This window comes from Mauremys reevesii, linkage group 1, assembly GCF_016161935.1.
Source record: "Mauremys reevesii isolate NIE-2019 linkage group 1, ASM1616193v1, whole genome shotgun sequence".
Lineage (NCBI taxonomy): Eukaryota > Metazoa > Chordata > Testudines > Geoemydidae > Mauremys > Mauremys reevesii.
Window position 1 is genome coordinate 250,117,042 of NC_052623.1, and position 26,458 is coordinate 250,143,499.

The following is a 26,458-nucleotide window of genomic DNA, read 5'->3' on the forward strand; positions in this document are numbered from 1 at the left end:
AGTTGATAAGGCTATTTCAGCATCATCTCTCTGTATTTATAGTATTTACCTTCTTCTAGTGGGGGCAGGAGAGAGAGGTCACAGCACAAGGAGTGATCAAACATATAAGACATGCTCTAAGATGTAGTCACAATAACTTAAACTACTTTTATGGAATTATGTCTGACCCACAAAAGTCTCTTTTGCCAGGATTTTTTGTTTGTATCTAATTATTAGACACAGATATCCCCTTTTAAATAGGTAAGCAGAGATTAGCATCATTGAAGTGCTACTGCACATATAGGAACTGAAACAGCATGAATATCTGACATTACATTCACAGCCTCTCTCGGTGAACATATTCTATTTCAAAATTAAGTTTCAAAACAAAAACAATTGAACAGTGTTGGAAAGAGCTACAATAGACCTCAGATGTTTCTGTTGACTACTTCAGGTGATATGGCCTTTAAAGATTACATTTCTCTTTATAAGCATGTTTTTGAATTAACAGAATTCAGATTAATTATTTACAAAGGGCATAATCCTGTAGTTACAATAAAGGCATTATAGTCCCGCTGACCAGCTACTTTACTTTCTGTGGTTCAAGTCTGCAATAGTGCAGATGCTGGATTCCTCTTCTCACCCCCGTCAATAGGCAGGATGATGATGATGACCAATTATCATCAAGAATTTTCCCACTCTCTACCATTTCTTCCTCTGCTTCTCCAGTTTGACTAATTCCATTCTGAAAATCTGGTTACCTGCTCACCTCTCTCTCTCACCAAGTAGATGAGTATCTTATCAAAGCTTGGTTTGAAAAGCCCAGTAGGATGGGAATCAGCACTGCCTCAATAGGCCCATGAAAAGCAAATTAGCTTGTAATTTGCCTTTCCGTAGCTCGGCTGTGACAATGCACTAATTGGCTTCAGTATACCAGTACCCTGTTTAAAAAACAACAAACAACAACTCATGAAGGAGAACAAGGAACAACAGCCTTAACTGGGAAAGGGAGTTTGAGAATTATGCAGCACCAGGAGGGGAAGTACATTTCCCAATAAGCCTGCTGAACACTACGCCTGCTAAACGCAACTACCTGCTAGATTTTTTTTTTTAAGTGAGACGCTTCCCGCAGCACAAGGCAAGTCTGTGGAAGGAAAAGATTGATGGTCTGATAGTGATAGCAGGAAAGACATCGGAATCTGCATCATTCTACAAATATATTAGAAGCAAGAGGAAGACCAAGGACAGGGTAGGCCCATTATTCAATGAGGGAGGAAAACAATAACAGAAAATGTGAAAATGGCAGAAGTGTTAAATGACTTTTTTGTTTCTGTTTTCACGAAAAAGTTTAGTAGTGATGGACATCAAACATAGTGAATGCCAATGAAAATGAGGTAGGATCAGATGTTAAAATAGGGAAAGAATAAGTTAAAAATTACTTAGATAAGTTAGATATCTTCAAGTGATGAAGGCCTGATGAAATACATCCTAGAATACTCAAGGAACTGACTGAGGAGATATCTGAGCCATTAGTGATTGTCTTCAAAAAACCCTGGAAGATGGGAGAGATTCCAGAGGACTGGAAAAGAGAAAATAGAGTGCCCATCTATAAAAAGGGAAATAAGGACAACCCGGGGAATTACAGACCAGTCAGCTTAACTTCAGTACCCAGAAAGATAATGGAGCAAATAATTAAGCATCAATTTGCAAACACCTACTAGAAAATAAAGTGATAAGTAACAGTCAACATGGATTTGTCAAAAACAAATCATGTCAAAGCAACCTAATCGCTTTCTTTGACAGGGAAACAAGCCTTATGGAGAGGGGAGAAGTGATAGATGTGATATACCTTGACTTTTGATATGTCTCACATGACCATCTCATAAACAAACTAGGGAAATATAACCTAGATGGAGCTACTATAAGGTGGGTACATAAATGGCTGGAAAAGCATTCCCAGAGAGTAGTTAACAGTGGTTCACAGTCAAGCTGGAAGGGCATATCGAATGGAGTCTTGCGGGGATCAGTTCTGGGTCTGGTTCTGTTCACTATCTTCATCAATTATTTAGACGATGACAGAGACAGCATACTTATAAAGTGTGCAGATGGGAGGGGTTACAAGTGGTTTGGAGGATTAGATTAAAATTCAAAATGATCTGGACAAACTGGAGAAATGGTCTGAAGTAAATAGGATGAAATTCAATAAGGACAAATGCAAAGTACTCCACTTAGGAAGAAACAAATCAGTTGCACACATATAAAATGGGAAATGAGTACCTAGGAAGGAGTACTGCAGAAAGGGATCTGGGAGTCATACTGGATCACAAGGTAAATATTAGTCAACAATCTAACACTGTTGCAAAAATAAATAAATAAATAAATAAATAAAAAACCAAACAAAAAAACCCCAATCATCATTCTGGGATGTATTAGCAGGAGTGTTGTAAGAAAGACACAAGAAGTAATTCTTCCGCTCTACTCCACGCTGATTAGGCCTCAACTGGAGTATTGTGGTGCTCGGAACTGGACACATTTCATGAAAAAACTAAACAAATTAGAGAAAGTCCAGAGGCGAGCCACAAAAATGATTAAAGGTCTAGAAAACATGACCTATGAGGGGAGATTGAAAAAACTGGGTTTGTTTAGTCTGGAGAAGAGAAGACTGAGAGGGGACATAACAGTTTTCAAGTACATAAAAGATTGTTACAAGGAGGAGGAGGGAGAAAAATTTTCTCCTTAACCTCTGAAGATAGGACAAGAAGCAATGGGCTTACATTGCAGCAAGGCAGTTTAGGCTGGACATTAGAAAAAACTTCCTGTCAGGGTGGTTAAGCACTGGAATAGCTTGCCTAGAGACGTTGTGAAATCTTCATCATTGGAGATTTTTAAGAGCAGGTTAGATAAACACCTGTCAGGGATGGTCTAGATAATACTTAGCCCTGCCATGAGGGCAGGGGACTGGACTAGATGACCTTTCGAGGTCCCTTCCAGTCCTACGATTCTATGATCTGCCAGACTCAATTGAACTGAGAAGGAATTTTTCTAGGTTATCCCGTCCTAGGAAATAATGAGCTCCAATTTCTCTTGAAGGACCTCCATTTTCCTGGCCAATAGAAAGAAAAGCAAAACCCCCGACTTCAACAAGCATCTCCTGGCCTCTTGAGAGAGGCTCCTGTTGGTGACTGAGGCTCAGCTCTCTACTTCCAAGCTGAAGAACACCTTTCCCTTCTTTGAACCATGGCCCACTACAGCAGCTGTGAACATTCAAGAGGGGAAAGGCAGCCAAAGCAACCTAAAGATCCTATTACTAAGAAGAGAATTTGCATTCATCCCAATTAAGCCGCTGGAAGTAGTGGAAGAAAAGTGAGAGAACCAATATAGATATATATTTATATTTGAGGGAATAACTAGCAGCAGCTTTCAAATAAAACAGTTCTGCTGAAATAAATGCAGTCTTCCAGAGAACACACTGGATCAAATAGGCATCTATAATACAAATGGCATAGGAGTTGATTAACGTTTGCCATTGGTACCAGTTATTCATGTCATGCTACATTAAACCAGTATCTGTCACCCTTAAGCATTTCTAGTGTGCCTATCACCACAGGATCTATGCACTAATGTGTGCTGAACCGCACATCATGAACACCGTGTATTCCATGTACTTGCTGGTACAAACTCCAAGCACAAATACTCATATGTAGACTAACAGAGAGCTTTCTTGCTTACATGCACTTTTTCACATCTTCCAGCTAAATCAAATATACAAATTCAGGAGACAGCACTCAGGGACATCGACCTAATACATCTCTGTTATAACTCCTTTGATTTCAATAGAGACCAGGGATTGATGTGGTCTATTTTATTGGTTTGATCCTATCTTGCAGACCTTAGGTCCACAAACTAGTGAATGGATTATATTCATCAGCATGTACTTTTTTCATCAGTGATTTTGTAATATGGATAATATTCTTCATTTAATAAGTAATCAAAATATAATTTATTACCAGCTGCCAATAGAAGTTAAAAATAGTTTTCACTTTATTAAATGGTCTCAGAATACCACTTATGAAAGAACACAAGATTGAAATAGATTATACAAAATGAAAGACATGTGCCTGTGTGTACGTGTGCACACTCGTGTGCATGGTAAAACAGCAGCTTTTTCTGGCCAGCCTCTGCGAAGCAAAAAGCACATTAGAACTTGTTTTTCAACTGAGGCATGTCACAGATGAAAGGCCACTGTGTGACATTCCTTTTCCCTCACAGAAAGCCATGCCACAAAATCCTGCAATCCTAACTACAAAACTGCATAATAAATATCGGTTGAGTTGTTCTGATATGGAAATTTTGCATACCCCCGTCACAAAGAGACACAGGGACAAATGTTTAGTTACAGATTATATATATTCTCTAAATAATTTAGACCCTGCAAGTTTGCTGATTTCTACATCCGACAATGTTATTTACAGTTACTGTGATGCCTATATGATACTCAGTCAAGAAATGGATTGGAAGCCTGTTTTCAGCAGCATCAGGCAAACAGTGAATAAACAACATAAAAAAGAGATTGCTGCATGGGCCAAGGTGTAGGTTAAACACTGCATGTATTTAGACTCATACACTTTAAGGTCAGCAGGAACCATCATGATCATCTAGTCTGACCTCCTGCACATTGCAGGCCACAGAACCTCACTCACCCACTCGTGAAATAGACCCCTAACCTCGGGCTGAGTTACTGAAGTCCTCAAATCATGATTCAAAGACTTCAAGTTACAGAGAATCCACCATTTACACTAGTTTAAACCTGCAAGTGACCTGTGCCCCATGCTGCAGAAGAGTGTGAAAAACCTCCAGGGTCTCTGCCAATCTGACCTGGGAGAAAACTTCTTCCTATTTGCAAATATGGCGATCAGTTAGACCCCGAGCATGTGGGCAAGCCCCAGCAGCTAGACACCTGGGAAAGAATTCTCTGTAGTAACTCAGAGCTCTTCCCGTCTAGTGTCCCATCTCCAACCACTGGATATATTTGCTGATAGCAGTCGCAAATCAGCTACATGCTATTGTAGGCAGTCTCATCATACCATCCCCTCCATAAACTTATCAAGCTCAGTCTTGAAGCCAGTTAGGATTTTTGCCCCCACTGCTCCCCTTCGAAGGCTGTTCCAGAACTTCACTCCTCTGATGGTTAGAAACCTTTGTCTAATTTCAAGCCTAAACTTGTTGATGGCCAGTTTATAGCCATTTGTTCTTTTGTCAACGTTAACAACAAGGAGTTCGGTGGCACTTTAAAGACTAACAGATTTATTTGGGCATAAGCTTTTGCGGGTAAAAAAACACTTCTTCAGATTCATCGAGTGAAAGTTACAGATGCAGGCATTATATAATGACACATGAAGAGAAGGGAGTTACCTCACAAGTGGAGAATCAGTGCTGACAGGGCCAATTTCATCAGGGTGGATGTAGTACACTCCTAATGGGCACTGGTTCTCCACTTGTGAGGTAACTCCCTTCTCTTCATGTGTCATTATATAATGCCTGCATCTGTAACTTTCACTCGATGAATCTGAAGAAGTGGTTTTTTACCCGCAAAAGCTTATGCCCAAATAAATCTGTAGTCTTTAAGGTGCCACCAGACTTCTTGTTGTTTTTGTGGATACAGACTAACACTGCTACCCCCTGATATTTGTCAACACTGGCATTTAACTTAAATAACTCCTCTCCCTCCCTGGTATTTATCCCTCTGATGTATTTATAGAAAGCAATCATATCTCCCCTAGGCTAAACAAGCCAAGCTCTTTGAGTCTCCTCTCATAAGACAGGTTTTCCATTCCTTGAATCATCCTAGTAGCCCTTCTCTGCACCTGTTCCAGTTTGAATTAATCTTTCTTAAACATGGGAGACCAGAACTGCATGCAGTATTCCAGATGAGGTTTCACTAGTGCCATGTATAATGGTACTAACATTTCTACTGGAAATACCTCGCCTGATGCATCCTAAGACTGCATTAGCCTTTTTCACGGCCCCATCACATTGGCAACTCATAGTCATCCTGTGATCAACTAATACACTCAGGTCTTTCTCCTCTTCCAACTGACATGTCCCCACCTTATAGCAAAAATTCTTGTTGTTAGTCCCAAAGTGCATGACCTTGCACTTTGGACTATTAAATTTCATCCCATTTCTATTACTCCAGTTTTCAAGATAGTCCAGATCTTCTTGCATGATATTCCGTTCCTCCTCCATATTGGCAATACCTCCCAACTTTGTGTCATCCACAAAGTTTATTGCTACACTCCCACTTTTTGTTCCAAAGTCATTAATAAACAAGTTAAATAAAACTGATCCCAAGACCAATCCCTGAGGGATTCCACTAGTAACCTCCCTCCAGCCTGACAGTTCATCTTTCAGTATTACTCATTGTAGTCTTGCCTTTAACCAGCTCTTTATCCACCTTTCAAATCTCATATTAATCCCCATTTTTTTTCCAATTTAACTACTAACTTCCCATGTGGAACGATATCAAAAGCCTTACTGAATCCATATAGATTAGATGTACTGTATTTCCTTTATCTAAAAAGTCAGTTATCTTCTCAAAGGAGATCAGGTTGGTCTTGCACAATCTATCTTTTGTAATTTTATCCCAATTACCATTTACCTCAATGTCCTTAATTACTTTCTCTTTCAAAATGTGTTCCAAGACCTTGCATACCATTGAGGTCAAACTAACAGACCTGTAGTTTCCTGGGGTCACTTTTTTCCCCCTTTCTTATAAATAGGAACTATATTAGCAATTCTCCAGTCATAGGATTCTCCAGTCAAATCCCTGAGTTTACAGATTCATTCAAAATCCTTGCTATTGGGCTTGCAATTTCATGTGCCAGTCCCTTTAATATTCTTGCATGTAGATTAGCCAGGCCGTCCAATTTAGTCCCATTAAGCTGTTTTTGTTCCAAGGTCATTAATAAACAAGCTAAATAAGACTGATCCCAAGACCAATCCCTGAGGGACTCCACTAGTAACCTCCCTCCAGCCTGACAGTTCATCTTTCAGTATTACCCATTGTAGTTTGAAGCTGTTTGAATTTGACTTCCACCTTGGCTGTGGTAACTTCCACTTCCATATCCTTGTTCCCATTAGCCATTCTGCCACTACCCCTAAGCTCTTCATTACCCTTATTAAAAACTGAGGCAAAGTATTTGTTTAGGTGTTGGGCCATGCCTAGATTATCTTTAATCTCCACCCCATCCTCAAATACTTAGGGGTCCTACTTCTTCTTTCCTTGCTTTCTTCTTATTTATATGGCTATAGAACCTTTTACTATTGTTTTTTTAATTCCCTTTGCAAGGTCCAACTCTGCTTGGCTTTTGGCAGGTCTCACTTTATCCCTACACTTTCTGACCTCCAAGAGGTAGGTTATCTTGCTGATCCTCCCCATCTTTCATTCCTTGTAGGCTTTCTACTTTCTCTTAATCATCCAGCTTGGTCTGCAACTCTTCTCTACAATTTTTTCCCCTTCCTTGGGATGCAGGTGTCAGATAGTTTCTGCAACTTTGATAAAGTAATTCCAAGCCTCCTCCACATTCAGACTCTTGAGTTCTTCTATAGACTCTTGAGTCTATTTCTATAACTAATTCCCTTAATTTTTTTAGTTTGCCCTTTTGAAATTAAGAACCCTAGTTGCAGTCTATTTTTGTTTATCCTTCCATTTAGTTTAAACTGAATTAGCTCATGATCACTAGAACCAAAAAGTTTTCCCCTACAACCAGTTCTTCTATGAACTCCTCACTTTCCAGAGGAGCAGCAGTCAGCTGTACATAGAGATCTGCTCTGACCAATTAAACAATGTACTGTACAAGTTATTTTGATTTCAGTGGGTGACATTGTGCCTTTAAACTGCTGCTTCCAGGGCCTGTGTGTACTTGCACACATCCAGTCAGCGGCTTTCAGAGGCATTCTGCCTAAAGCAGGTACAATGTGTCTAGGAGGGCTGGACAAGTTCATAAAGTATCATCAACTTCTATTCCACTTAACATGTGTAACACATACTCCCTCTGTGTCTGCCCACATCTGATAGGTATGCTGCAAAGCCATCATTCCATCATTTCCCTATCCCCTTTGAGATTTCTAGCACCATTGTTTGAACTTGAATTTCCTGGTCCCTGTGTCTGGGAGCACATAGACGGAGATTGTACCTGGCCCCCAAGCAAGGTTGCAAAGGGTGAAGGGAAGGCTCATGCAGGAACTCTCCATACCTAAGTATCTCTGCACCTCACTCCCATAGGGCAGATATAGATCCCTTGGGATCCCAGCATTCCCAGGATCAGTCACTCTGGCATTGAGCCTGTTTATCCAGTTATCTGGGACTTCTACAGACTTTCCAACCCCATAAACAGTGCTCAAAATTTGGCCCTAACAGAAAATATGGGTAGACTTAAGTTATAGCTACATTTTCTCCCAAATATTTTAAAATGTCTTTTCATTTTATTTATGTTAGCAGCTAAGTTCAGAGCTGGTGACATTATTAATACCTAAAGCAGAGCTTGCTGCTTTGCCTTAAGTATTAAGATACATCAACTCTTGTAGGAGAACCCAGGTAAAATAAGTCAGGCCTACGTTTTCAGAAGGGACTAGTATTTTGTGCCCCCCAATTTTTGGGTGCAAAACATTTGACACCTTAAATGGGCCTGATATTCATAGGCAGGTGCTCAGCACTTTCTGAAAAGCAGACCTCTTTAAGGTGTCAAGTTGGGCCCCCAAAAGTGCAAACATCTGAAAATTTAGACCTCAACATTTACTAATAATATTTTTGTAATATTAAAATTACAAAATTGGATATTCATCTAATATCCAAATGAATTAAGGGGGCACTATGTACTTGAAATACAGTCAGTCAGTTTAAAAGGAAAGTGAGTTAAATAAAATAAGTACTAAACCAGAGCTTGAGTTTCTCTGTTCATCTTTGTGTTTTTACAGTCACATTTTCCTGTTTTTAAAGTATTTTTCTCTCCTCTGTTGCTGTGGAAAAGACCCTCACAACAGGAAAAACTAACTGTACAGGGAAAATAATGAAACTGACTATACACAAAGTTCTGTCAAATGCACAAAGTTAACCAAATAATAAAAGACAAATATTTTTTCTAACCCCATTCAGTTGTATTAATCTTATTTTTTAATTAATATTATAGAAGGTAAAAATATTCAGACAGATGGGTGCTTTTTAACTTGACAGTGTTCCCTTAACATCTTAGAGGGTGAAAGGAAAAACACTTAGCAGCTCCTGGATTAGAAGAAAGAAGGGGGACGGATGTTGCCCCAGTGGCATCATCCCACTTTCCCTCGACTCACAAAAACACCTCCACGGATACCTGTGTGAGATTTGACCTTTACAGATTGGGAGGGGGCAGAGGAAATCCAATCTCCCTGGAATTGCCCCTTCACTGAACCTGCAGAAATTTAATGAGTGAATTAATGTTGACTGATACATAAGAATGAAAAAAATCAGCTTGAGTCTTAGATTTCAGCAGATAGAAAAAACATCTTTTTTACTCATAAACTGTGCATATTTGATCTGGGTTCATTGAGACAACTGTATTTTTAAAGAGGCACTTTTCACAGTAGAATTTCACTTTATTAAATCATTTGGGTATTTTTTAAAGCATTTTAAGTTTATCTTTAACATGCCCACATTTCTCTGACATACCTTTGTATTTTCTGGTATCCTTTTGGAATGTGTTCAAAGTCTGAAAATTGAGCATGTGTAATATCCAGATGCAAAAACAGACCCTGACACTTCTCTGCAAATTTTTGCCCTAAATTAGGCACTGAATGAGAAGGTTACATCTGCAGTAAAGAAAAAAATGTACAGGCAGAACTGTCTGCTAGCATGAAGCATGTCCAATGATAATAAAAGGTGGGAGATGTTAGGAAAGGAGAATCCCTCACAAGCAATGTTATGAGTAAAAAACATAATGTCTGGCTTGCATCTTAGGTTGAGAGCTGTAATGCATAACCCTGAAATAGTTCTTATGTCACTAGCTGTCTATACAAACATTGTTAACCAACCACTCTGACCTTTTCCGCAGTGGGTGCAGACAAATGCACGAGACAGTCTCTATAGATTCTTTCTAAAAATATAAATTCCTGTTTATACAAAAGCAGACCCATTGATCATTACTGATACACGCACGCGCACACAAAATCCCTGATCAACAGAAAAACATTGCAACAGTAGCTACAAACCAGGATTGTAGAACTCTCAATTAAAAGTTGGTGGGTAATTGCTATGTGAATGCTATTTAGACAGTATTGCTAATCATTGATCAAGTCCTATGACTTTTTAATAGGCCTCAGCTCACACTGAAGTCAATGGAAGTTGAAACTTCTCAGCACCTATAGACATAGTAGGGTGGGAAGGAACCTGAAGAGGTCATCTAGTGAGTCCAGCCCCCTCCACTGAGGCAGGGACAAGTATACCTAGACCATTCTTGACAAGTGCTTGTCTAATCTATTCTTAAAAACCTCCAGTGATGGGGATTCCACAACGTCCCTTGGAAGTCTATTCCAGAGCTTAACTATTCTTCTAGTTAGAAAGTTTTTCCTAATATCTAATCTAAATCTCCCATGCTGCAAAGTAAGCCATTTACTTCTTGTACTATTCTCAGTGGACATGGAGAACAGTTGGTCACCAAACTCTTTGTCAGCCTTTTACATATTTGAAGACTATTTTCATGTTTCCCCCCCCCCCCCAATCATCATCTCTTCTCTAAACTAAACATTCCCATTACTTTCATCATAGGTCATGTTTTCTAAACCTCTTATTTTTATTGCTCTCCTCTGGACTCTCCAGTTTGTTCACATCCGTCTTAAAGTGTGGTGCCCAAAACTGGACAAAGTACTCCAACTGAGGCCACACCAGTGCCAAGTAGAGTGGAACAATTACTTCCTATGTCTTACGTACAACACCCCCGTTAATATACCCCAAAATGATATTTGCCTTTTTTGCAACTGCATAATGTTCTTGGCTCATTGATTTTGCAATCCTTTATAACCCCCAATCCTTTTCTATAGCACTGCTGTCTAGCCAGTTATTCCCCATTTTATATTTGTGAACTTCCTTCCTAAGTGCTGTTTTGCACTTGTCTTTATTGAATTTCTTCTTATTGATTCAGATCGATTCTCCAACTTATCAAGATCATGTTGAATTCTAATCCTGTCCTCCAAAGTGCTTGAAACTTCTCCCAGCTTGATGATAACTCACAAATTTTATAAGTATATTCTCCACTACACCATCAAAGTCATTAGTTAAAATACTGAATAGTACCAGACCCAAGACGGACCACTGTGAGACCCTACGTGATACGTCCTCCCAGTTTGACAGAAAACCATTGATAACTATTCTTTGAATATGATCTTTCAACCAGTTGTGCACCCATCTTCCAGTCATTTAATCTAGACCATATCTCCCCAGTTTGCTTATGAGGGTGTAATGTGTTACTGTGTTAGAAGAAGCCTTACTAACGTCCACATATATGACCTCTACTGCTTACTCAAAAAGTTATGGGTTGATGTAGAAATTACACTGGTCTACAATTTTTGAGACGTCGTCTGCTTCAGAGATAAAATGTGCTATTTATTATGTATTTTGATGTGCTGAATTCAAATATGACAATTAAAAGAACTGATTGGCTACTGTTTCTAAGATATTTAAGTTTTTACATTTTATGTCTATGTATATTGTGTAGATAGTAGAGTTTTAATCATAAATTGTAAACCTAGGTCTTTTCATATGTTTATGATTGCTTTACATGATAATATTTCACCTGTCCTGTTTATGTAACACTTTAAAAATCAGCAAAAAGGTTATATAACTAAAATTTATTATGAAACAAAAGGCAAAAAACTATTATGTACATAGTTTAGTCCTATTCAGTGTCTACTCAGCGCTTCTTGGCTTGTCTCTTGTATTCATTAAATGGAGCATCTCTTGTCACTGTCCAGCAATAGTCTGCAAGCATTGATGGGCTCCATTTGCCCTGATAGCGTTTCTCCATTGTTGCAATGTCCTGGTGAAATCGCTCGCCGTGCTCGTCGCTCACTGCTCCGCAGTTCGGTGGAAAAAAATCTAGATGAGAGTGCAAAAAATGTATCTTTAGTGACATGTTGCAACCAAGGCTTTTGTATGCCTTGAGGAGGTTTTCCACCAACAACTTGTAGTTGTCTGCCTTGTTGTTTCCGAGAAAATTTATTGCCACTAACTGAAAGGCTTTCCATGCCGTCTTTTCCTTGCCACGCAGTGCATGGTCAAATGCATCATCTTGAAGAAGTTCGCAAATCTGAGGACCAACAAAGACACCTTCCTTTATCTTAGCTTCACTTAACCTTGGAAATTTTCCACGGAGGTACTTGAAAGCTGTTTGTGTTTTGTCAATGGCCTTTACAAAGTTCTTCATCAGACCCAGCTTGATGTGTAAGGGTGGTAACAAAATCTTCCGTGATTCAACAAGTGGTGGATGCTGAACACTTTTCCTCCCAGGCTCCAATGACTGTCGGAGTGGCCAATCTTTCTTGATGTAGTGGGAATCTCTTGCACGACTATCCTATTCGCAGAGAAAACAGCAGTACTTTGTGTATCCAGTCTGCAGACCAAGCAAGAGAGCAACAACCTTCAAATCGCCAAAGCTGCCACTGATGTTGGTCATAGTTTATGCACCTCAAAAGTTGTTTCATGTTGTCACAAGTTTCCTTTATATGGACTGCATGGCCAACTGGACTTGATGGCAAAACATTGCCATTATGCAGTAAAACAGCTTTAAGACTCGTCTTCGATGAATCAATGAACAGTCTCCACTCATCTGGATCGTGAACGATGTTGAGGGCTGCCATCACACCATCGATGTTGTTGCAGGCTACAAGATCACCTTCCATGAAGAAGAATGGGACAAGATCCTTTTGACGGTCACGGAACATGGAAACCCTAACATCACCTGCCAAGAGATTCCACTGCTGTAGTCTGGAGCCCAACAGCTCTGCCTTACTCTTGGGTAGTTCCAAATCCCTGACAAGGTAATTCAGTTCATCTTGTGTTATGAGGTGTGGTTCAGAGGAGGAGGATGGGAGAAAATGTGGGTCCTGTGACATTGATGGTTCAGGACCAGAAGTTTCATCCTCTTCCTCTTCCTCGTCTGACTCAAGTGAGAATGATTCTGGTGCATCAGGAACCGGCAGTCCTTCTCCGGGGGGTACTGGGCGTATAGCTGATGGAATGTTTGGAAAATGCACAGTCCACTTTTTCTTCTTTGACACACCTTTCCCAACTGGAGGCACCATGCAGAAGTAACAATTGCTGGTATGATCTGTTGGCTCTCTCCAAATCATTGGCACTGCAAAAGGCATAGATTTCCTTTTCCTGTTCAACCACTGGCGAAGATTTGTTGCACAAGTGTTGCAGCATATGTGTGGGGCCCACCTCTTGTCCTGATCTCCAATTTTGCAGCCAAAATAAAAGTGATAGGCTTTCTTAATCATAGTGGTTATACTGCGCTTTTGTGATGCAAAAGTCACTTCACCACAAACATAGCAGAAGTTATCTGCACTGTTCACACAAGTACGAGGCATCTCTGCTCACTTTGGCTAAACAGAAAAACTAGAGCCAATCAACAATTTTAAGCATCATTTTCGTTCTCAGTGACCCAGAATTAGTAAAGTTTGACTACATTTATTTCAGAAGCATTTTGGCTGTAGAGCAGTGTTATTAGGTGAGATTCTTTGCCCTGTGTTATGCAGGTGGTCATAGCAGATGATCATAATGGTCCCTTCTGACCCTAAAATCTATTAGTTATTCACAGACAGTTTGAGAACAGCAGAAAACTCTGTAAAATTATGTTGCAATTTAAAGTAAATTATTTCCTAATAAATCTCTCAAATGTCCCCTTTTATGATATATCTGGGCCTATAATAAGAAACATCCAACATCCTCTCACACAGATCCGTGTTTCTATTGTCGTTGTTATTCCAAGTTATTTGTAGCACAACTTTTTAATCAGGAAATTGGTGTTATAGAAGAGTTATGTTACTTTAAATAAATCAACCACAGTTAAATCTAAAAATGTCCTGCATTTTCTCATCTCATGTTTTGGGTCATTCTACCACATCTGGGCATTTGCAGGTGGAGAGCATTCAGGATTAAATGGAGAGGGAAAGCATTATGGGTAAGTCAATGAAAAATTACAGTTAAATTACTGAAAAGGAGAATATATGTTTGCAATTTCTGCAAAAGCTCCATACTAGAAGCTACTGGATGTGATAACATGTTATATCTTCAGTTTTTAAAAAGATTTTCCTACTCTGGAACCTCAAATAATTTAATAAATACTGTACAAATGAGACAATGAGGTGAAACCTATAGACTGGACTGCAGCCACCATTTTGAGCCAGTCCACAATTTTTGTGACCTGATTTTCTTGCTGATGGTCTTCTGGAAATGAAACTAATCTAAGACTCAACAGAAATAATTTCACATAAGTGGAGTAGGCCACAGCAGACTACCACATCTCAGAGGAAGGCAAGTGTTTCACCTCTGTCATCATACTGCCTCTCCAAAAAGCACAAATTCAGAATTGCATTTATAATAAGTAAGTTATAGGTTGTGGAAAAAGAGGTTTTGAAGAGATGATATGTAAAGATATGAAGAATACACTGTGCCCCTATTTGGTAGATCTTCCAAAAGATATAGCCTGTATGATAGAATGGGGGTTTTACAATGCTATAAAGAAAATATGTATGCAATCCTTGATTTTTAGAAATATATTACTTGCCCCGACAAAGTGATATGATCTCTTCTGAAATAAAAAGAAAATTTTGCCATTTGTAATGTCAATTGTTGCACATTTCACTAAAAAATTTAGGAATAAAGACACTTAAGATTTACCTTAGATGGAATATACTTTATGAGAATGACAGAATTCAGATGCAACTATATTATTGCTCTCATTCTTCTAAAATTTGGTTTCATTATCTATTTATGGAAAAGCCATGACCAAAACTTGTTCTAAATAAAAGTGACTCCAGCAAAAAGTTGAAATTTCTTTTTAGGTAAAATTTTATGTTATATGTAACACACACAGATACAGCTAAAAGTTAGTCCACCAACTCTAAGGATTATATATTTAGCATGATACAAATGTATTTAATCTAAGGAATCCATTAACAGAAGTCATGTGGCAAAATCTCCATGCAGAATAATTACCTTTAAAGGGCTCATGCAACATCTGCACCTACTGGTGAATCTCACTAAAAAAAAAAAAAGTCTTAATAATTGAAAAATATTTTGCTCTAAATTCTTTTAATATGTATCATTAGAATAGAGCTTAATAGTTTTGGCACTGTAATTAGAAAACATGGGTCATACAGGACATTAGCACATCTTTCTTTTATTGCATGTTTTCCTACCTCTTTCAAAACTCAATATAATGTAACTAGATCAGTGCCATTCAGAGTCATTTATTTATTCTGGTCCATTGAGTGACTAATACCTCTGCCTACATACACAGAGCACACCAACACATATGTCCAAGACATTAGAATGGCTCCAGAAAGGGGGTATTCCAGTTTCTTAAGTACGTAATATGCATTTTCATAAGAACATTTTAAAGGAATTTAAAAAATTTAAAACTCTGTGACAGTTTCGTTGAAGAGATGACAGATAGCTAGAACTAAACAAATCTGTACCGCTACGTTTCTGTTCAAGTCACAATGGAGACTACAGTTTGCAGCACCAACTACCACCTTTTCAAATGCCTAGCTGAGATGAACACATGGATCAAAAGTAGCTGGCTGAAGTTGAACCAAGATTACATGAAGCTGATTCAAGTAGGAACAGTGAGGAACAAAAGAACTTACCTCCTCGCTAACTACAAATCCATTGAGAGCTTCTGCGCACAGATTGTTAAAATGGTTCTCGGCTGTGAGGTTCTCTTTTGCTCCTCAATGCTATTGGAGGCATATAGGCACAGCAGCAAAGAATGTCCATTTCTATCGGCATCTGATCAGAAGATTGTTCCCTTTCCTGTCAGACTCAGCCTGGGCACCCTGACCCCTGCATTCATGAGACCCAAGCTTGATTACTACAACACACATCTAGGAATGAAATCACATACCCTGAATAGGCTGCAACTGGTTCAAAACACAAAGTTCAATTTGAGGTCTTTCTCCTACTATTCAAACCCCTCCAGGGGATTTTTCCCAACTAGCTGAAAGACTCTCTCTCCCTATCTCCATGACCTTAGACTAGATGACCTCTTGAGTCCCTTCCAGCGCTACATTCCAATGCTTCTATGACAGTTACATTCCACTGGAACCATGAAGCCGTTGACCAATGGAGAAGGCTTATAAGTTCTCAAGACAGAATTTTCACAGAAGCTGGACCTAGTCTATGGAACTCACTCTCACAAGAGAGAAGAACGCCCAGAGGTCTCACCATACTGAACCAGGTAAAACCTCGATGGAAGTATGATAGAGCTTCTGATAATCCAGGTAATAAAATGGGAGCAAATGAAACTACTATCCTGAGCCTCCAAATCTTTATATTCCATAGTTCCTTTTCTCCAGCAAAGTAAGGTACTTGCTGGATATTAGCCTCTTCATTTCTCCACAAAATAACTCCTGCTGACCTATTAAGTACAGCTGCTGTATTGCTTGAGTTGGACCATCTGGTGTCTGCCCCCCGGGAAGTCATTATAAGGGTATATAGTTTTATTAAACAGGGGTTTAAGCCCCATGCTACCACACACAGATTGAGGTCTATCAATGTAACCGTATATTTAAATAATGTTAGAGTTCTGAGGTAAACAGGCAGAAGTAACACAATTCAAAATGCTCATCCTTATGGCCAGCCTTACCCCTTTATGAAATATAAAAATCACTCAGGTGTGCTATAAGAGCAACATATTTGATTTGTGCCTTTTGACATTTGTGAATCTGGCTCTGGATGGGGTTTCCTTATCTATGCTTCTGGCAAATAAGGAACTGTAAGGCCTGGTCTACACTACGGGGCTGGGTCAAAATTAGACGCGTTAGGTCGATTTAACAATGAATGCGTCCACACAACCAACCCCGTTCTGTCGACCTAAAGGGCTCTTAAAATCGACTTCTGTACTCCTCCCCGGCAAGGGGAGCAGCACTAAAATCAACTTTGCTGGGTTGAATTTGGGGTAGTGAGGACACAAATCGACAGTATTGGCCTCCAGGAGCTATCCCAGAGTGCCCCATTGTGACTGCTCTGGACAGCACTTTGAACTCCAATGCACTAGCCAGGTACACAGGAAAAGCTCTGGGAACTTTTGAATTTCATTTCCTGTTTGGTCAGCATGGCAAACTCAGCAGCAGAGGTGACCATGCAGTCCCTCCAGAATCGTAAAGCGTAGAATGTTTCTACACTCCCCCTATCATCTCTGTCCCTGAGGTTATCGCTGATTAGAAGGCGAAAAAAATGCACTTGCAATGACATGTTTTCTGAGCTCATGCCGTCCTCCCACACTGATAGGGCACAGCTTAATGCATGGAGGCATTCAGTGGCAGAGGCCAGGAAAGGACATGGTAAAGAGTCTGTTGGGGGAGCAAACAGACATGATGATGAAGCGTCTGTTGGACCTGCAGGAAAGCCAACAAGAGCACAGACTCCCACTGCATCCACTGTATAACTGCCTACCCTCATCCCCATGTTCCATAGCCTCCTCACCCAGACGCCCAAGAATGGGGTGGGGGGAAGGCTCCGGGCACCCAGCCACTCCACTGCAGAGGATGGTCAAAGCAACAGAAGGCTGCCATTCAAACAATTTGATTTTTAGTGTGGCTACAATAAGCAATGTGGCCTTGTTCTTCCCTCCTCCCACACCCCACCCGAGCTACCTTGGCCATTATCTCATTTTTTTTAATTAATAAAGAAAGAATGCATGGTTTCAAAATAATAGTTACTTTATTTCGAAGAGGGGAGGGTGGTTGGCTTACAGGGAACTAAAATCAACAAAGGTGGTGGGTTTTCATCAAGGAGAAACACATACAATTGTCACACCGAAGCCTGGCCAGTCATGAAACTGGTTTTCAAAGCCTCTCTGATGTGCAGCGCGCCTTGTTGTGCTCTTCTAACCACCCTGGTGTCTGGCGCAAAACAACTGTCTGCCGTTGCTTTCACGGAGAGAGAGGTGCAAAATGTACCACAAACCACCCACAACAATTTTTTTTGTCCTATCAGGCATTGGGAGCTTTACCCAGAATTCCAATGGGCGGCAGAGACTGCAGGAACTGTGGGATAGCTACCCACAGTGCACCGCTCCATAAGTCGATGCTAGGCATGGTAGCGAGGACGCACACCGCCGACTTCATGCACTTAGTGTGGACATACGCAATCGACTGTATAAAATTGATTTCTAAAAATCGACTTCTATAAAATCAACCTTATTTCATAGTGAAGACATACCCTCAGGTCCCATAGGTTCCATGTCAAAAAGTGCATCAACCTACTACAAAAACAACCTCTAAATTCTATGCACAAGCCAAAATCTCCTCTTTGGTACACTGCCACTACTTGCAGCACAAATGTTCCCATGCAGAAGATGTGAAAAATAAATGCATATTCAAACAAAAACAACAACAGCCAAAGTATCCTGAGGAAATGTTGAGGGAATCAAGGCAAAGCCAAGGTATCATATATGCTTCCTTGGAGAAACAAAGTGAGATAGTAGACACTACAGAAAACTGATAGCAAATTCCATTTCATTTCAGTGCAAGCTCTGCTTAAAGTCAATGGCATTATATGGCCCATGCATTTTAACTTTCTGTTGGTAGAAATATGTGCCCTAGTTTGGCACAATATAAGCATAAGCTGATGTCTAAGCATAAGTATCACTAGGATATGGTGGGAGTGGGCTTCATCTCAGACTACAAAAGCCTTCAAAACATTTTACTGGACTGTTCACTTTCTGAAAATCAGGCCTCTTTTTAAGGCATCTCAAGCTATATGCATACTGTGGCCCCTTATTACGTATGCTCCCATGGGTTTGTAAAAGTTCTTGGCTCACATCTTCTGCCACATTGTATCCAGTTTTACTTTGTTTTTTAGTTGCTTCAGTGGGCATTTCTAGCAACACCCACTAGCATTTATCTCAAACCATTTTCCCACGAGTGCATAACATGGGTACATATTCGCTTATATTATTACAGATTACCTGAGGTACTAACTCATTTCTTATGTTACTTCCTCAACCCCCTCTTCTCCGCAGGCAATGTCAGTCCTGAAGCCCTGTTCATCTCATTCTCTCTTTCTGTCTGACTTTTTCCATAATGTCCTATTATGCAAAGAATACACACCTCATCCCAATTCACCAAAACACCACCTCTCTGTTTTCAACGCCCCCCCAATCCTCACCCCCCCATGCCCACAAGAAGTAAATCTAGCAAGCAAACAACATATTTAACTTCAAATTAATTCTTCTTCAAAGTTTCCAAGAAGTCCAAGCCATCTCCATTTCTAACTTTTAGATAGTAAGCTCTTCAGAACAGGACTGTCTAAATTGTGTGTCCTATTTAGTGCTATTTGGCACTTAACAGATAATAAATAATTATTTGTTCTGATCCATTTTAAATAAATTTGTTTCAGATATTAGGACCCAATCCTGCAGGCCCTCCATTCACCAAGCCTCCATTAACTTCAGTTAGAGTTCCACGTGCAGAGGGCTTGTAGAATTGAGCCCACAGCCAGTGCCTGACCCCTATCTCTCTTCATAGGAGCTAATATTTTTTTTAAGTGGCTAATGAAGTGGCAATTTTCAGATGCTTAATTTGTGATCCCTTTAAAAGGGACCTGATTTTCAGAAACTGATAAGCACCTCCCCTGTGAAAAATCAGGTCCCTTTAGGGCAGGGGTAGGCAACCTATGGCATGCATGCCAAAGGCAGCACACGAACTGATTTTCAGTGGCACTCACACTGCCCGGGTTCTGGCCACTGCTCTGGGGGGCTCTGCACAACAAAGGGGGAAGATATAGTGGAAAGTTTTGTAAACCATTTTGAAGAACGAGGAGTTGACATCAGAAAAATATTTTATGACACAACAGATGGTGCGCCTGCCATGGTTGGAAAATAGAAGGGATTTGTAAAGTTACTTGAAGATCAAATTGGCCACCCGACAGTCAAATTTCATTGTATTAACCATTGAGAAAACCTGCATGCTAAAATTTCTAATTCAGAGCTTAATAATGTGATGAATACAGTGGTGTAAATTGTGAATTTCCTTGTTACTCGATCTGCTTTGACTCACAGACAGTTTCAAGCACTGCTAGAAGAGATGGACAGTGCTTATAACAACATTCCACTTCATAGCAACATTCAGTGGCTAAGTCGTGGCAAAGTTTTGGTGTGCTTTGTAAACTGTTTTGATGCAATCAAGGCCTTTTTGTCAGAAAAAGGACAAAACTACCCCGAACTGGATGATGACAAATGGCTGTGTAAGCTCGTTTCTAACTGACATCACCGCTCACCTAAACGAACTCAACCTCTATCTCCAGGGTGCAGGGCAAACGGTTCTGGATCTTTATGAAGCCTGGAAGGCATTTGTTGTAAAACTAGCAATTTTTCTTGGGATATTCAAACTTCAACTTTCCGCTACTTCCAACACATAAAAGAGCTATCGACATGTTACATTGTCAGTGTTAATGAGATTGGAATGTATATGCAAAGAACTGGAATCAGAATTTTCTGACAGATTTCAAGATTTCCAGCGATTTGGCCCAATGCTTTCTTTTCTAATTAAACCTGAAAACTTCAACGAAAGCGACTTGGATTTGTCAGTATTTCAGTGGATGGGTGTTGAAGATTTCAAAATGCAGCTCATTCAGTTAAAAAGCTCAGAATTGTGGACATCAATGTTTGGAGATCTGAGGAGTGCACTTGAAGCTACCAAGAGAGATCATGGGGCCTTTATTCTGACCTGCTGGACGTCCCTGCCAGTGAAATTTAACTGTTTGAAGAAAATTGTGTTTGCAATGCTGTCAGCATTTGGATCCACATACCTGTGTGAAATCTGTCCTCTGTCCCTCTCGGAGCCAGTTAACAACTGATCCCCCAGAAGCCTGTGTGCAGCTTAAAGTATCCGAATACGTGCCAGACATTGGAAAACTCAGCAAGAAAAAGCAAGGGCAAGGATCACACTAAACTGAAAAGATCTGCATTTTAATTTAATTTTAAATGAAGCTGCTTAAACATTTTAAAAACCTTATTTACTTTACATACAGCAATAGTCAGGGGCGGCTCAAGACATTTCGCTGCCCCAAGCACGGCAGCATGCCGCGGGGGGCGCTCTGCCGGTTGCCGGTCCCGTGGCTCTGGTCGACCTCCCTCAGGCGGACCCTCCACAGGCATGCCACCGAAGGCACCCTGCCTGTCGCTCTCCCGGCGACCAGCAGAGCGCTCCCCGCAGCATGCCGCCCCAAGCACGCGCTTGGTGTGCTGGGGCCTGGAGCCACCCCTGGCAATAGTTTAGTTATATATTATAGACTTAAAGAAAAATCTTCTAAAAACGTTAAAATGTATTACTGGCACGTGAAACCTTAAATTAGAGTGAATAAATGAAGACTCGGCACACCACTTCTGAAAGGTTGCCGACCCCTGCTTTAGGATATTAAATGGGTACCCCAAAATTGAGACATCCAAAATAACTAGCCCCTTCAGAAAACCTTGGTCTTAGCATCTATGATTTACCTATTTCCTTCTGTTCAAACTAACGTGAGTTTCCAACTTCTTTTTTGTTGTTGTTGCAGTTTTTCTGTTTGTTTTGTTTTTTAAACAGGCATAACAGCAATTATGCTGGCTTATGCATTTTCAATATATGAACAATAATCTTCAGATGCAACTACAGGGTCCATATAGTTTAGGCAACATATTATGAGCAGGTAATACATACATCCAATCTGTTCCCCATTCTTATAGCTTATTTGTGACTGTTTCAATCAACCTAAACAGGGCCCAGCAAGACAAGTACCTGATCAGTAAGTACTGCAACATTTTGTTTATACAATTTCTATCCTCTTGTTTTTTAGCGCATGGTGTTCTTTGAATAGCTAAGAGTAAACAGCACCCATTTTGTCAAGCTCAATAGTGTAAAAGTTTGATAAGCAGTATTTCTGCTCACCATGAATAGACTCGGAGTTTGATTAGATATATTTTAAAACTTGAATCTGGAGATTTAAAATTGATTTTCAAGTGTATCTCACAGCTTATTCATTCTGAAAAGTGTTCTTTATCTTTTAGACTTTCATTGGGGGTGAGTAAAATATATTGTTTACCTCTAAATAACTTGGAGCCTATTGTTCCATCGATTTTTAAGTTGAACTGTCCATTTAAATCAATGAACAATTCTACTTTACAACTCATGGGACAGTATGGCCCAGGAAAAACACTGGAGCAAGATTTTATCTTGACAGACAAAAAAATATTACGTGTTATTTTAATCCATTCATTGTTTTATGGAGTCAAAGACCTTCCTGGAATGTCCCAAATCTAAATGATGACCCAGAGTCCTAGATTTTGCACCTAGAATTCTAATTTAGTTGAAGTGGTATAAAATTACACATCGCTTGCACTTGTTGACAATATATCTGAGTCGGCTCAGCAGTACAAATTATTCCACTTAAGGTTAGCATAAGTTACATTCAAATCAACTCTACATTCAAATCTGTTTCAGTTGTCAATATACAAATAACTCTTGCTTCTTGCTAAAGGCACCAATTTTAAATCAAACCACAAAGATTCTGAAATCACAAATGCAGAAGATATAGAACATTTGGTGATCCACACTTCTGAGACAGGTGGTATACTGGTGGATCCTCAGTTAACCAGAGAGACTATCAGACCCTTAGACACTCAACTAAATCCAAATTCTAGATATTTGAATGCAGATCTGAAGGGAGAATTTGGTCTTTTGAGTATTCATCTTTGAGTACTCTGCCATGTCTGCATATTACAGAGAGATTTTCAATACTGCATTACGCAGACATAGCAAAGTTCATTACAGATGACATGGCATATCAGACCTAACTTTCAACCTCCTTACATTTGTCCGTGTCATACCTTAACCTTACTTTAGGTTAAATATATTTTAGAGTATATTCAATGGCAAGAATGTATTTTAACATCATCTTCAACTGGCACTATCATTAACCTCCTGAATTTACTTAAACTCTATCGCCTATCATACAGATCATTGCAATGCTTCTATATCTAAAATGTATTAAATCTACTGCTAACAACTAGATAGAATAAGACATTCCAAATTCAGAATTATTATTATCAAGAATGCATGAAGCAGAGAAAATATAGCCTGTATCTGACAAAGCTGGGATAGATTGACTTGCAGGGAGACTCAGATACTCTTTTTGTGAACTTAAGAGAGTATGTCTGACAAATGTGACATGAAATTTGTAATAGGGACATCACATGGACAAAAGAAAAGTATCACTTTTTAAATGGGAGGATTCTTTAAAACTAGTATATCCCTCTGGCAAGCTGACAAATGGAGAAAACTTCTTTTTCCCCTTCCTCCTTTGGAATAAAGGATCTGAAATCTGATCAGTAACATGAATGCTCTTCCCTGTAATGCCTGTAAGGAAGAAATGTTGACTTAATTACTCAATTAGGCCATATTTACTTTATAATTATAGTGTCATGTTCTGTCATTTTAAATTGTTTTTTCCAAAATATCCAAAGGCAGCCATCCACATCATGGACTTAAAAGTTGAAAAACTTCAGTTAAATAAAACAAAGCCATTTATAGAAGCATATTTTAAAAAGGAAATATTTTGTATCCCTTGGGATTTCAATGTGCAGATGGTCACCAATTTGTATTTTCATGGAAACAATTAACTGAGCTTTACCCACAGGATAAAGAGAGCTCCCACAGGGATAGTCATATTCTTGACCTCATCTTTGGATTTCGTCTGAAAATTTTAGGTCCACAGGTCATCCACATTGGGTGATTTAGCTATCATCTTGCAGGTTTCAGAATAGGATCCAAATATCTCCCCCACCTCTGTACTAACACACGTCTATTTATATCCAGCTCAGGAGACTGAGGAGTCCTGTGGATTTTTTAGTTTCCTTACTGGTGCTGACGCATACTGGACTTCACTTTCTAGCCAACGTGTCAATAAACTCATTGATAATTAATTCCATTGTTTAAAGGAGACTGCAACAAAGGGGGCGCCAGGGAGTTGATTCTGGTTGTTTCTTTTGCCCAGATATCACTGGGGTTTAATGATGATATCTGGGACAGAATGCAGATGGGTCATAGAGTAGATAGAAGATGGCAGGGAAAGGCACCTGGAGTCCAATCTTCTGTACAAAGGACTTTACAGGGGTATACAAAAGAGCTATAATCAAGCACAAGAGATTTTGTATGTCTCCAGCCAACTACATTTTGAGAAACTACCCAGCTGAGCTCTATCTAGTAGCACTACATGTGGTTAATCCAAATTTGCCCCCAACAGTAGTCACTTCTGTCCTGGTCTGCACCCTCACTTGAAACTGGGGGTTTTCAAAGTGAGGACCAGCATGTATTCCCCCACCCTAAAATCCTAGGGTAGGTCTCCTTCGCTGCCACCAGTCAGGTTAAAGTGTCTGACACACTACCTGTCCCCCAAGCTTCCCCTGGGGAACCCAGATTCAAACCCCTTGAATCTCTACACACAGGGAAGCAGCCCACTTCCCCCCTCTCTCCTAGCCTCTTTGGAGAGATATACACCGAGTCAAATCCTTGACTCAACACAAAGAGGGACTCACTTCCCCCGTCCCCTTCCCTAGTCCTGGAAAGAGATACCTGATTCAAACTGCTTGAATCAAACCCAGGAGGAACTGTCTCTTCCTCCCTCCCCTTCCCCTGAATTTCCACAAGAGAAGGAATTAACCAAGTCCAAAGAAAAGAAAGAATTTATTAAAGAATAAAAAGAAAATACAGAATCTCTATGAGCCCAAGCTGGACACTCATAGGGTATAACCTTATCAATCTCTGGAGAGAATCCTCTCTCTTTCTCAGTACAACCAGTACAAGCAGAATTAAGAATAATCAATAACAAACACACAGAATTGCAAACATAGGATTATTAGATAAGGACACAAAGTATCTTTCTAATACTCACTATCTTGACTAGAAGAAATTAGTTCAGAAAGGTGGAAGCTGGTAGACTTGATTAAATCATCTAGACTCTTGTAACTCCAAACGGCCAAAGACAACACCCCCCCCAAACAGAGGGAAAAGTTCCCTCCTAGGAGTTTCAAATTCTCTTCCCTGATTGGTCCTCAGGTCAGGTGCCCACCAGGTACTATGCTTTAACCCTTTACTAACTATTCATGACAACTTCAAATGAACGTTTGTAACAGAGGAACAGAATTCTTCTGTTGACCTGCTTTGTTTACAGGTAGTGGAATCCTGCATGGAATTGCTCATAGATTTCTGCTGGCTCATGGCTGCAGGAGAGTGTTGTTGACTTCACCTTACATAAGAACATAAGAAAGGCCGTACCGGGTCAGACCAAAGGTCCATCTAGCCCAGTATCTGTCTACTGACAGTGGCCAATGCCAGGTGCCCCAGAGGGAGTGAATCTAACAGGCAATGATCAAGTGATCTCTCTCCTGCCATCCATCTCCATCCTCTGACAAACAGAGGTTAGGGACACCATTCTTACCCATTCTGGCTAATAGCCATTTATGGACTTAGCCACCATGAATTTATCCAGTCCCCTTTTAAACATTGTTATAGTCCTAGCCTTCACAACCTCCTCAGGTAAGGAGTTCCACAAGTTGACTGTGTGCTGCGTGAAGAAGAACTTCCTTTTATTTGTTTTAAACCTGCTGCCTATTAATTTCATTTGGTGACCCCTAGTTCTTGTATTATGGGAATAAGTAAGTAACTTTTCCTTATCCACTTTCTCAACATCACTCATGATTTTATATACCTCTATCATGTCCCCTTAGTCTTCTCTTTTCCAAGCTGAAGAGTCCTAGCCTCTTTAATCTTTCCTCTCTAAACCCCTAATCATTTTAGTTGCCCTTTTCTGAACCTTTTCTAGTGCTAGAATATCTTTTTTGAGGTGAGGAGACCACATCTGTACGCAGTATTCGAGATGTGGGCGTACCGTGGATTTATATAAGGGCAATAATATATTCTCAGTCTTATTCTCTATCCCCTTTTTAATGATTCCTAACATCCTGTTTGCTTTTTTGACCGCCTCTGCACACTGCGTGGACATCTTCAGAGAACTATCCACGATGACGCCAAGATCTTTTTCCTGACTCGTTGTAGCTAAATTAGCCCCCATCATGTTGTATGTATAAGCAGCAAAGAATCCTGTGGCACCTTATAGACTAACAGATGTTTTGCAGCATGAGCTTTCGTGGGTGAATACCCACTTCTTCGGATGCAAGCAGTGGCTTGT

At 39.9% G+C, this 26,458-nt stretch overlaps 2 protein-coding genes across 11 annotated transcripts in view; one reads left to right on the forward strand and one right to left on the reverse strand.

Moving 5' to 3' along the window:
• CACNA1C (calcium voltage-gated channel subunit alpha1 C) overlaps positions 1 to 26,458 on the reverse strand; it is a 638,168-nt gene that overhangs the window by 604,261 nt on the left and 7,449 nt on the right. The window lies entirely within an intron of this gene.
• The window catches only part of DCP1B (decapping mRNA 1B), a 126,005-nt gene continuing 115,978 nt past the window's right edge, over positions 16,432 to 26,458 (forward strand). The window contains exons 1-2 of one of the 3 annotated variants that reach the window (XM_039546186.1): positions 16,432 to 16,469; positions 21,960 to 22,018. The gene's annotated coding sequence lies outside the window, so the exon portion shown is untranslated. Of the gene's footprint in view, positions 16,513 to 21,959; positions 22,019 to 26,458 lie in introns of all 3 variants that reach the window. The other 2 variants (XM_039546236.1, XM_039546178.1) reach the window with 2 other exon arrangements.